Source organism: Cimex lectularius, unplaced genomic scaffold (genome assembly GCF_000648675.2).
Source record: "Cimex lectularius strain Harlan isolate CLEC.00 unplaced genomic scaffold, Clec_2.1 scaffold139, whole genome shotgun sequence".
Taxonomy (NCBI): domain Eukaryota; kingdom Metazoa; phylum Arthropoda; class Insecta; order Hemiptera; family Cimicidae; genus Cimex; species Cimex lectularius.
Genome location: NW_019392832.1, coordinates 902,655 through 912,511, shown reverse-complemented (window position 1 = coordinate 912,511; position 9,857 = coordinate 902,655). Strand labels below are relative to the sequence as shown.

Here is a 9,857-nt window from a genome sequence, read left to right as displayed (position 1 = left end):
AAAGATCGAAACGTTGGCACGATAAAGAAAATGTTTTTCTGAAACCTACATCACACCAGACCGCATCTCACGATTTCTGAATAATTATCGATTAACGGTCACTAATCACCACACATAATTACGTCTATTGAATGCAATTATTATGGCTATTTATATCTTGAGATATTTGGTTTGTTAGTTAAGGTTAATTTTCTTTATTCAGAAGTTATTTGAGAGTAGATTAGATCAATTTCATCAAAGTTTAACGGTTCACGTTAAACTTTTACAATGTCCCGGCCTGTGAAATAATCTTTCAATTTGCAATTATAAATAAATACATTAATTGCTTATTTAAATTTTTTACACCTGCATTTTATCAGGTCTTTCGATCTATTTTTTTCCATTTTCCCATCCTTTTGAGCGATGAACTCTTTAAATGTTTTATTTTTTCTAGAACTAATTTCATGCGCCCGACAAGCCTGGAATTACAGTTATGATGTTATCCGACGCTATAACTTCTTTTTAATCGCATTCTCCAAAAAATATGTCTTAAGGTAGTTAATGCGAATTCCGCCGCCTGATTAATTAATTGCGTTTTAATTACTTCATTACATACAGTAGCTCTTAAAAGGGCGCACTGTATTACACACCCCGCATGATAAATCTACATCTACTTCATTTCTTGTGATGCTTATTGTTTTATAACCAGCACATCCAAAAATTTGTTTGAATTGAATCCCTCGAACCCTTCTCGCCGACTGAAAAGACGATGGCCACGAGGTTATCTATGAAGTGATAGTGAAAGTGATATTGACAGGGATTAATTATACGGACATCATTTTAATGCAAATACCTAGCCAATTTAGCATCATTGGAGCACTACCAATGGGTATTTTTCCACTCTTGGCTCTAATTTTGTATATGTTTACTATCTCCATGTTACATGTTACAGAATTCAAGGTAACTGTAATGTACTGCAAATAAAAGCTATATAAAAATTAATTAATTAATTTAGAAAAATGTGATTTTGTTCTCAAACTTAAATATATTATTTAATTACTTAACGTAAATCAGGTTACACTAAAACAGAGTTGTAAGGTTATGTTAGGTCTTTATATAGGCCAATGGATACCTTTTTATAACAATATCACTTTCTGGCATAGATGCTCCCTGAATTAAGTTCACATTAATAAGTATAGGGTGTTCGGCTACTAGTGTTACGAACTTTGCCAATAGATTATACATCCAAAATGGAACCAAAAAGTCCCAATTAACTAGGGTCCGAATTTTTTCTGGTTCGCAGTTTCGGAGTTTTTCTGATTTTTTAAGTTTTCACGACCTTGCTTCAAATAAACAATGAACACTCCAAAACTAAAAGGTTTTGGACAAATCCGATGATGTCATTAAAAACTACGTTAAATTTCCNTGAAAACTATTTTGTTTTTATGTTGAAAACTCACTATGGGGATTAAAAATTAAGCAATTAATAAATTAATTATTTATTAATTACTAATGAAATTAGTATTAAATGGTATTTATCTGTTTCATGCTTTGTGTATACAGGGTGTTACAACCTTTGTCAGTAGATTGTACATTCAAAATGGAACCAAAACGTCCTAATTAACTATGGTCTGAATCTCAATATTTTGGAGTAATTCCCATTTTTCTGATTTTTTATGATTTCACGACCTTGCTTCGAATAAACAATAAAAACTCCAAAACTAAAAGGTTTTGGAGAAATCCATATTATTATATATTATTTCCATCTTCCAATTCGTCAACCACGGTTTTTTCTTTTCCTTCATACATTTCTTCATCTCTGAAAAAAGTAATTAAAAAAGTAATTGCACCACTAAAAGGATATTAAGTTGAGTACGTTTGCTGCAATTTACTGGTTTCTAGGTCTGGAATTAGTAGTTTAGAATCACCATAGTAAGTTTTTCAACTTGGAATTTTTTTTTCAAAGTTCTGTCTACTAAAACGCTTATTTCACCAAGGTAATTGAGTACGTTTCCTGCAATTTACTGGTTTCTAGGTTTGGAAATAGAACATTAAAATCACCATAGTAAGTTTTTCAACTAAAAAAAAAAATGTTTTTCAAAACTAAAACTTATTTCACGAACGTGTACAAGTTTAGTATTGATCACATCTCATTGGAAATTTAACGTAGTTTTTAATGACATCATCGGATTTGTCCAAAACCTTTTAGTTTTGGAGTGTTCATTGTTTATTTGAAGCAAGGTCGTGAAATCTTAAAAAATCATAAAAAGTGGGATAACACCCAAACTGGTGAGATTCGGACCAATAGTTAATTAGGACTTTTTGGTTCCATTTCGAATGTAGAATCTATTGGCAAAGTTTGTAACCCGAGTAGCCGAACACTCTGAATTTATTCTAGTAAAACGATACCCTCTTGTCAACTCATCCCCGACTTAATACATGTTTTCTAACTGTTTTATAAATTCTAGAGGATTCTTAATATCGAATATAGGTTTGAAATTGTGTGGGTTTTAATTATTTTATCTATTGTTATTGCGAGTTTATGGCATGGACAATTATAAAAGGACAATACTGGTCGTAGAGATTTTTTCTCTTTGTGAATTATTTTGATTTTTGTTTAGATTTATCAAGTTTGGTTTAATTACTTCAGCACTTCAATCAACCGATGAACCAAGGAATAGTGTCGTTGAATCTAGTCGGTTGTAATGACACAATTCACTATTTCAATTTAAATTTAAATACAACAGTGTTATACAGTTTCAAAAAAGTGAAGGAACAAAATTGGTTGGAGAAATTTGAAATAAACATATAATATAATGGACGTAATTACAGATTGGTACCAAAAACTAAGGAACACTGATCGGCACCTTAATTATACATCACACCACCCCACACGCACAATATTAAATACCGCTAAAAAATTATTACACAGGACCATATCTGTAAGTCATGGATCCTTTCACCTAAAAAATATTCAAACATACAAAAAAATTTTGCATAACAATGACTACCTTAAAAATATAATCAACAGAATCATAAACAATTATGACCCAGCGCTACGTAAAACAACATCCTCCACATCATCAACACAATCGTACCAAAGCAAACCAATGCCCATTCCGTTCATCAACACATTGCCGCACAAATTAAATAAATTTCTTTCCTCAGAACATTAAAATATTAATTAATACAACAATAAACATTAACACAAAAATATTAAAATAAGTTTTAAAAACCATAGAACAGTATTCACACTTTTTTTCCAAAGTCAAAGACCCGACACCAAACACCTACAAATCCGATGTAATTTATAAAATGAATATGAACTATCCAGCAACATACATTGAAAATACATCGCAATATCTAGTGAAACGGAAAAACACATCTATGGGTGTAAAACACCAACAACTAATCCCACAACATTGGCCACACACCACTTTGAAAAACAACACAACTTTCATTTCGACAAAATACAAATACTAAACACGGAAAAAACAAATAGAAAATGCAACTTTCTGGAAATGGTTTACATTAACAGAGACACACACAGCATTAATTACAGAACAGATACATGCAAACTCAGCCGTAGCTCTACGCCAAAATCATAAAGCAAATAGACTTAACTAAACTAAGCTTAATACTTAACTTCCTTTACAATATTGAATGCCGAATCACAAATCCAATCGAGAAAAACCCCATTCTCGACTTCCTTTGAGTTAAATAAACCGCCTACTATCATAGAAATTTCCTCAGATTTCCCCACCCCGTCACAATTATATAAAAACAGCAGTATACATAATAGATAATTGACACACACCTTCACACACCAATAAGACACCATAAGAACAGCACACACTTTACGTATGAAATACTTGGCACAAAAATTATATTTACATCTTAAATTGTATTTTTTCCAATCAACATATATTTTGTAATTTACCCAGGCCCTGAAGATGACCCGATTAAAGGTCGAAACGACGGCAAAAAAATGAAAAATGAGTTTTTCTCAACTACATCATTCTTGACCGCGTCTAACGACTTCAACAAAATATAATAAATTTTGATTTACCTCCTTTTAAACATATACTTGAATAATATTTGAGATACAAATTAATCACTAATTTAAAACTATTGTATTATTTATTTATTAGCCGTTTTATTTATTTAAATTTATTATTTAATAAGATAATATTTAGGTGTGTTGTAATTCATACGTTCAAAATTGAGTAGTACAAAAACCAGTTTCTCATTGGGTCATCTTGTTGGCTGTGGTAAGACATGTCTCTAACTCCTTCAACTTGATGATTAGCGTTTATTGCTTGAAATTCGAACATTTGTAAACAACACATATGTGAGAAGTATCATCATTTACAAAAAATTGATATTGTCGTGGAAACAAATTTAAAAAAATTTATTCCGGTACCGGGAATCGAACCCGAGCCTCCTGGGTGAGAGCCAGGTATCCTAGCCACTAGACCATACCGGATCATTGTTTGAGCGGGTTTGGATCATGTTGTGATGGTTAATCATGAAGCTATGAATATTAGTTTCCGTCATAATTCGTTTTATTTTAATGGATTTCTCCTCATTTTCAACGAAACCACCATAAACTACTTCTTTCAAATATTCGCATAATGATTATAATTGTTGGATTATAATAATGATAATGTCATGATTATATAATATTATTATAATCATCACCGATTTTAATTAAGCGTTTTTGCTGATACTAGGTTGAAAAATATCATAGACACGTGTAGAGCGTTCTTTCTAATGGGCCCTAAGAGCCTAGAAATTTTGGAAAAATAATTATTTAATATGTGATTGCCTGCCTTTGCTTTGGCAACAATTTCGATCATGTTTTGATCATTATCATCTTCATGATGAACGATTCATGTATTATTTTAATTTTTTTCTTATTTAAATTGAACTACTCCTGTCATATATAGCATTTTCGGGTCGAATGATACCTTTTTCGCTTTGATTATAACTTTTTTTCTTTTTAATTGAAACCTTTTTAATGAAAAATGTGGTTTTATGAGGGTTGTTGAAATTAAATTAAAAAAAAATAAAAAAAATATATGTCAACATGCTCGCATTTACGGTACAACTTCCACATCATTAAATATATAATATATTATGTAAACTTTAACTCATAAGTTAATACTGGATTTGATGCATAACGAAATCTATTGAAGGTTAACCTCATCTCCGGTATGGTCTAGTGGCTAGGATACCTGGCTTTCACCCAGGAGGCTCGGGTTCGATTCCCGGTACCGGAATAATATTTTGGCCTTTTCTACGGCCAAAAATCAACTTTTGCTATTTTCCGTAATAAAAAAATACTCGTTCCAAGTGGACTTAAGGGGCCTAGCAGTTTACATAAAATAATTAAATTTCAAAATTGAATGCTGCCAATATCTTTTTCGTAAATAGATCATTTATCATCAGATGAGAAAATAAATAATTTTACACATTTCATGAATATGATATAATACGTACTATCATCCAAAAACGTTTATTTTTGGTAAAATATCTTGAATACAGAAATTTTGCAGATTGGCCTGCCAATCATTATAAATTTTGACCTACATCTCACGATCGTTTTATTTAATTAATTATTTTTTCTGTCAATAAGTCTTTTGCTTTTTATGCTAAATTCATCATAAATAATCACCACACATTATAAATAAATTGTTTCAATAGATATATGAAGTCAAGAATCAAAAATGTAGCCATTAAATTATTTTCTTTTTTAAATTTTGGTAATTATTTATGTTATTACTCTATAATTTGCATTTAGCTGCTGCAGATACTGACATTATTTCTTTTTATTAATTTAATTTGCTGGTAAATTTTTTATAATCTGAGTTGTGGTTTTCTTGAACTAAAACACCAATTATTTTTTATGCTATCTATTTCGCTGAAATAGCGGAGTGTTTAGACAATACTTTTAATCAATACTTTACCGACAAATTAATAAAAAATTAAAAAACAAACGTTTACTGTACCATTAAATTATTTAAAAAAAATATATATATATTAAAAAACTCAATTTTCTTAACTCCATTAACAAAAACAGAAATTCAAAAATATATTAACGAACCAAAGCCATCCAATTCATTTTATGTTAGCAATGTGAACAACAAATAATTAAAATGTATAGTTTATTCATAGTCGACCCCCTTGAATATATTATTGATGAATATTAATCAAGAGATTTATCCTACAATTTTCAAAAAATCATTAATTGTGCCCATTTTCAAAAGTGGTAATAAAAAATGTATTGAAAACGATGAACCTATCTCTTTAACGTTATCTCTTTCAAAGTTATTAGAAAACTGCCTGTACATAAGAATTAAAGGCTTCTTACATCAGCAAAACGTTTTTGCAGAAAACCAATTTGGTTTCACACATAAAAAAGTACTTCAGATGCAATACACTTTGTAATAAATAATATTTATGAAAAACTGGAGAAAGCAAAAAAATTGATGGGATTTTTCTTGGACATTGGCAAGGCATTTGGTTCAATAGACCATGAAATATTATTCAACAAACATGAGAAAAAAGGCATAAGAGGTTTAGCTTTAAAATTGATTAAAAGTTATTTTATGGATAGAACGCAAGTAGTTAAAATAATTCATTATGCCCCCAAATTAAATCAAACCATGGTATTCCCCAGGGCACAGTCCTGGGACCATTATTTCTTCTGATCTATATAAACGATATTTTTGACCTTGACATAGACTGCACAGTTACTGAATTCGCTGATGACACCGTCTTTCTAATTGAGGATGAAACAAATGAACAATTAATGATAAAAGTCTCTGGAAATATAAATAAAATACGAAGCTGGAATCATACAAATAAACTTTTATTGAACACAGAAAAAAACTATTGGATATTTAGTATCGAAAACGAGAGCAATATAAATAATAATATTTTAATAGTACAGAACGGCGATTGTACGTTCAAAAATTGCTCTAACTACTTTGAAATTAAACAAGTTATTTCATTTGAATATTTAGGATTAATCATAGACAAAAACCTAAGATGGGAAGAGCATATTACATCTATAATAACAGGAATCCGATCATTATTTTATAAATTTCTATTATTAAGAGATATAATTGGTATAAATACCATAAAACGAGTTTATTTAGCACTTGTGCAGTCGATTTTCTCTTAGGGTGTGGTAGCATGGGATAATGCAAATTTATCTGTTAAAAAAGGATTACTTACAACAATTAATACAATAATGAAAATAATTTATAAAAACCTAGATAGTACTCCACCATTCTTTTGTATAAAAATTTTAAAGTTCATAATTTCAATCAGATATATTCATTAAATTTACTTATTAAATTTTATTAAGATTGAAATAATAAATTTATCAATAGCCCACAATTTCTCTCACAAGATTGATTCCCCCATCCGCCTACAAAGATAAAGAACCACCTTTTGTAAGAAAGTTTTAAGAAATTAATATAAATAGTTTTGCTGTCCTAAAATCATTCAAAAAAATATTATAAATAATATTTTATGAAACAATACTAACTTTAAATAATAATATGACGTTAAAAGTACATAAAATTATTCAAAAAACATAGTATAAATAATATCTGTGTAACAATTTGAACTTTAAGTAATAATATTTAGTTCACTGCGTTGTTATTTTGAAAGAATGACTGATCATCTAACCAAGCACAAGCCATTAGGCTTTTGGGTGAATGCCATGTTATATAATACAATTTAATTTTTTTTAATTGGCAAATAAAAAAATTTCAATCGCTCAAGTCACGTCCCTTGATCATCTTCAACGTTACAATATATTTTTAATCCAAAATTATTTCTTTTTATTGAAGCAGTTATAAATTATGTACATAACTGTTATTTGAGCTAAATAATAATCATTGGCGTGATAGATCATATGAAAAGGCCCTCATTTGTTATCAATATAACGAGAACAGTTACAACTCATCTCTAGAGATCATTATATGGTCTGTCATTATAAGCATGTTCTACCCCTGTCTTTTAGAATTTTGGTTTTTAAAATGTATATAGGCGATTTAAGGGTCAGTTTTACACAATTGCATTGGCTTTATTTAAGAACAGAAGTATAAGGTTGCTGGTTTTATCGTTGTCATTCTTGCTTGTATGTAAATATAAATATACATGAAATTATAAATATATTAATGTTGAAACGGCATATATACATATTGGGTTGGTGCAAAAATAATGCAGGTTTTAAAAAGGCAGTCAAAACCATTTTTAATTTTTATAAAATAAATAAATTTTATTCGAAATATGTTCCATCACAATCTGTACATCTTTAATCTCGTAATAAGCGCTTTTAGCTGACATAAGAATATTTCGATTCACAATAAAGTCTCGGAAGTCGTTTCTGGCTTCAACGGGTTCTCTAAAATTTTATCCCTCAAGAAATTGGCCAAAAGTGGAAGTCAGTGAGCGTGATGTCGGGTGAATATGGAGGGTGTAGTAAGGCTTCATATCTGAAGTCCTTAATTATTCGGAAATCGTGAGATGCGGTCTGGTGTGATGTAGGTTTCAGAAAAACATTTTCTTTATCGTGCCAACGTTTCGATCTTTATTGAGATCATCTTCAGGGCGTGGGATTTATAAACATTGTTTAAATTTAACAAATACATGTAGGATGTGGAAAAAAGTGAATTTATACAATGCAAAAAATATTTTTTATATTCAATTAAAGTATTTGTAAGTCCTTAAGTTTCCGCAGGGTTGGGACATGTGGTCTGGTGTTATCGTGAAAAAGATCTGCCCCTTACCGTTTACCTGAACAAAGACGTTGCTGTTTCCCGTGCATGCTGTCAATTTCTTGGTAATATTTCTCTGATGTGATAATTTCGCCATAATTCAGGAAATTATAGTGAAAAACCCCAGGAGTACATCGCCACCTTTTTTGGGTGTAGATTTGGTTTCGGGAGGTTTTTTGGCGCTTCATCCTTGTCCCACCACGCCTAGCCTCCTGTTATCGTACAGAATCAATTTTCCATCGCACGTGATGATTCGATCGAGAAATGGATCATTTTGGTGGCACAACAGAAGAGACGTGCAAATATCAAAGGGACAATATTTTTGGGCTTCGGTTAGCTGTACAGTAACCACTTGTGCTTCTTTTGGGCATTTCTACTTTCGCAGATCTTTCTCTTATAAGATTCAAAATAACCTAAAATATTTTGTATCAAAAATAACAATTAAAAGTATATATTGTAATCCATAAATTAGATTTTGGGATTTAGGTTTGTATAGATGACAAGCACTTACAAAAATAAAACAAATTTTCAAAACTGCGTTAATTTTGCACCAACCCAACACATTCTTACATTCCGTCCTAAAACACAGTTATCATGAAAACAAACAAAAAAATAAAGAAACAAAAAAAAACAAGAAATTGATTTGTTTTAAATTTGTCAGAATAAGAACTAATGTATTTTTTTTATTGTTACAAGGAAATAATGTTATTATAATTTTTTTATTGTTATTATAATGTAATAACAATAAAAACAATTACGGAACACAAGAGAGCAAAAATAAGTTCCTCCGTCCGTAGTCCTCGGTAGTATAGTGGTCAGTATCCCCGCCTGTCACGCGGGAGACCGGGGTTCGATTCCCCGCCGGGGAGGATTTTTTTTTTCAATTTCTTCCCTTTTTTAAAAATATATTTTAGTTTATAACTAAACTTTGTAAAATAAATATTTTTCACTATACTATAAAAACGTCCGTATGTCTACGTAAAATGGAGCGGAAACCAAATACAATGCTAGGTTGGCATAGAAGAATATGGAATATAACTGTAATTGTATTTGTGTATGCAGTTCTAAATATAGGGAGATTTG

At 30.3% G+C, this 9,857-nt stretch overlaps 3 non-coding genes across 3 annotated transcripts; 2 read left to right on the top strand and 1 right to left on the bottom strand.

Moving 5' to 3' along the window:
- Positions 1–4,393: 4,393 nt before the first annotated feature.
- On the bottom strand, positions 4,394–4,465 carry Trnae-cuc. The gene has a single exon. It is a non-coding gene; the product is annotated as a tRNA-Glu (tRNA).
- Positions 4,466–5,189: 724 nt separating this feature from the next.
- Positions 5,190–5,261, top strand: Trnae-uuc. The gene has a single exon. It is a non-coding gene; the product is annotated as a tRNA-Glu (tRNA).
- A 4,310-nt stretch (positions 5,262–9,571) lies between these two features.
- On the top strand, positions 9,572–9,643 carry Trnad-guc. Its single transcript has one exon. It is a non-coding gene; the product is annotated as a tRNA-Asp (tRNA).
- The last annotated feature ends 214 nt before the right edge of the window (positions 9,644–9,857 follow it).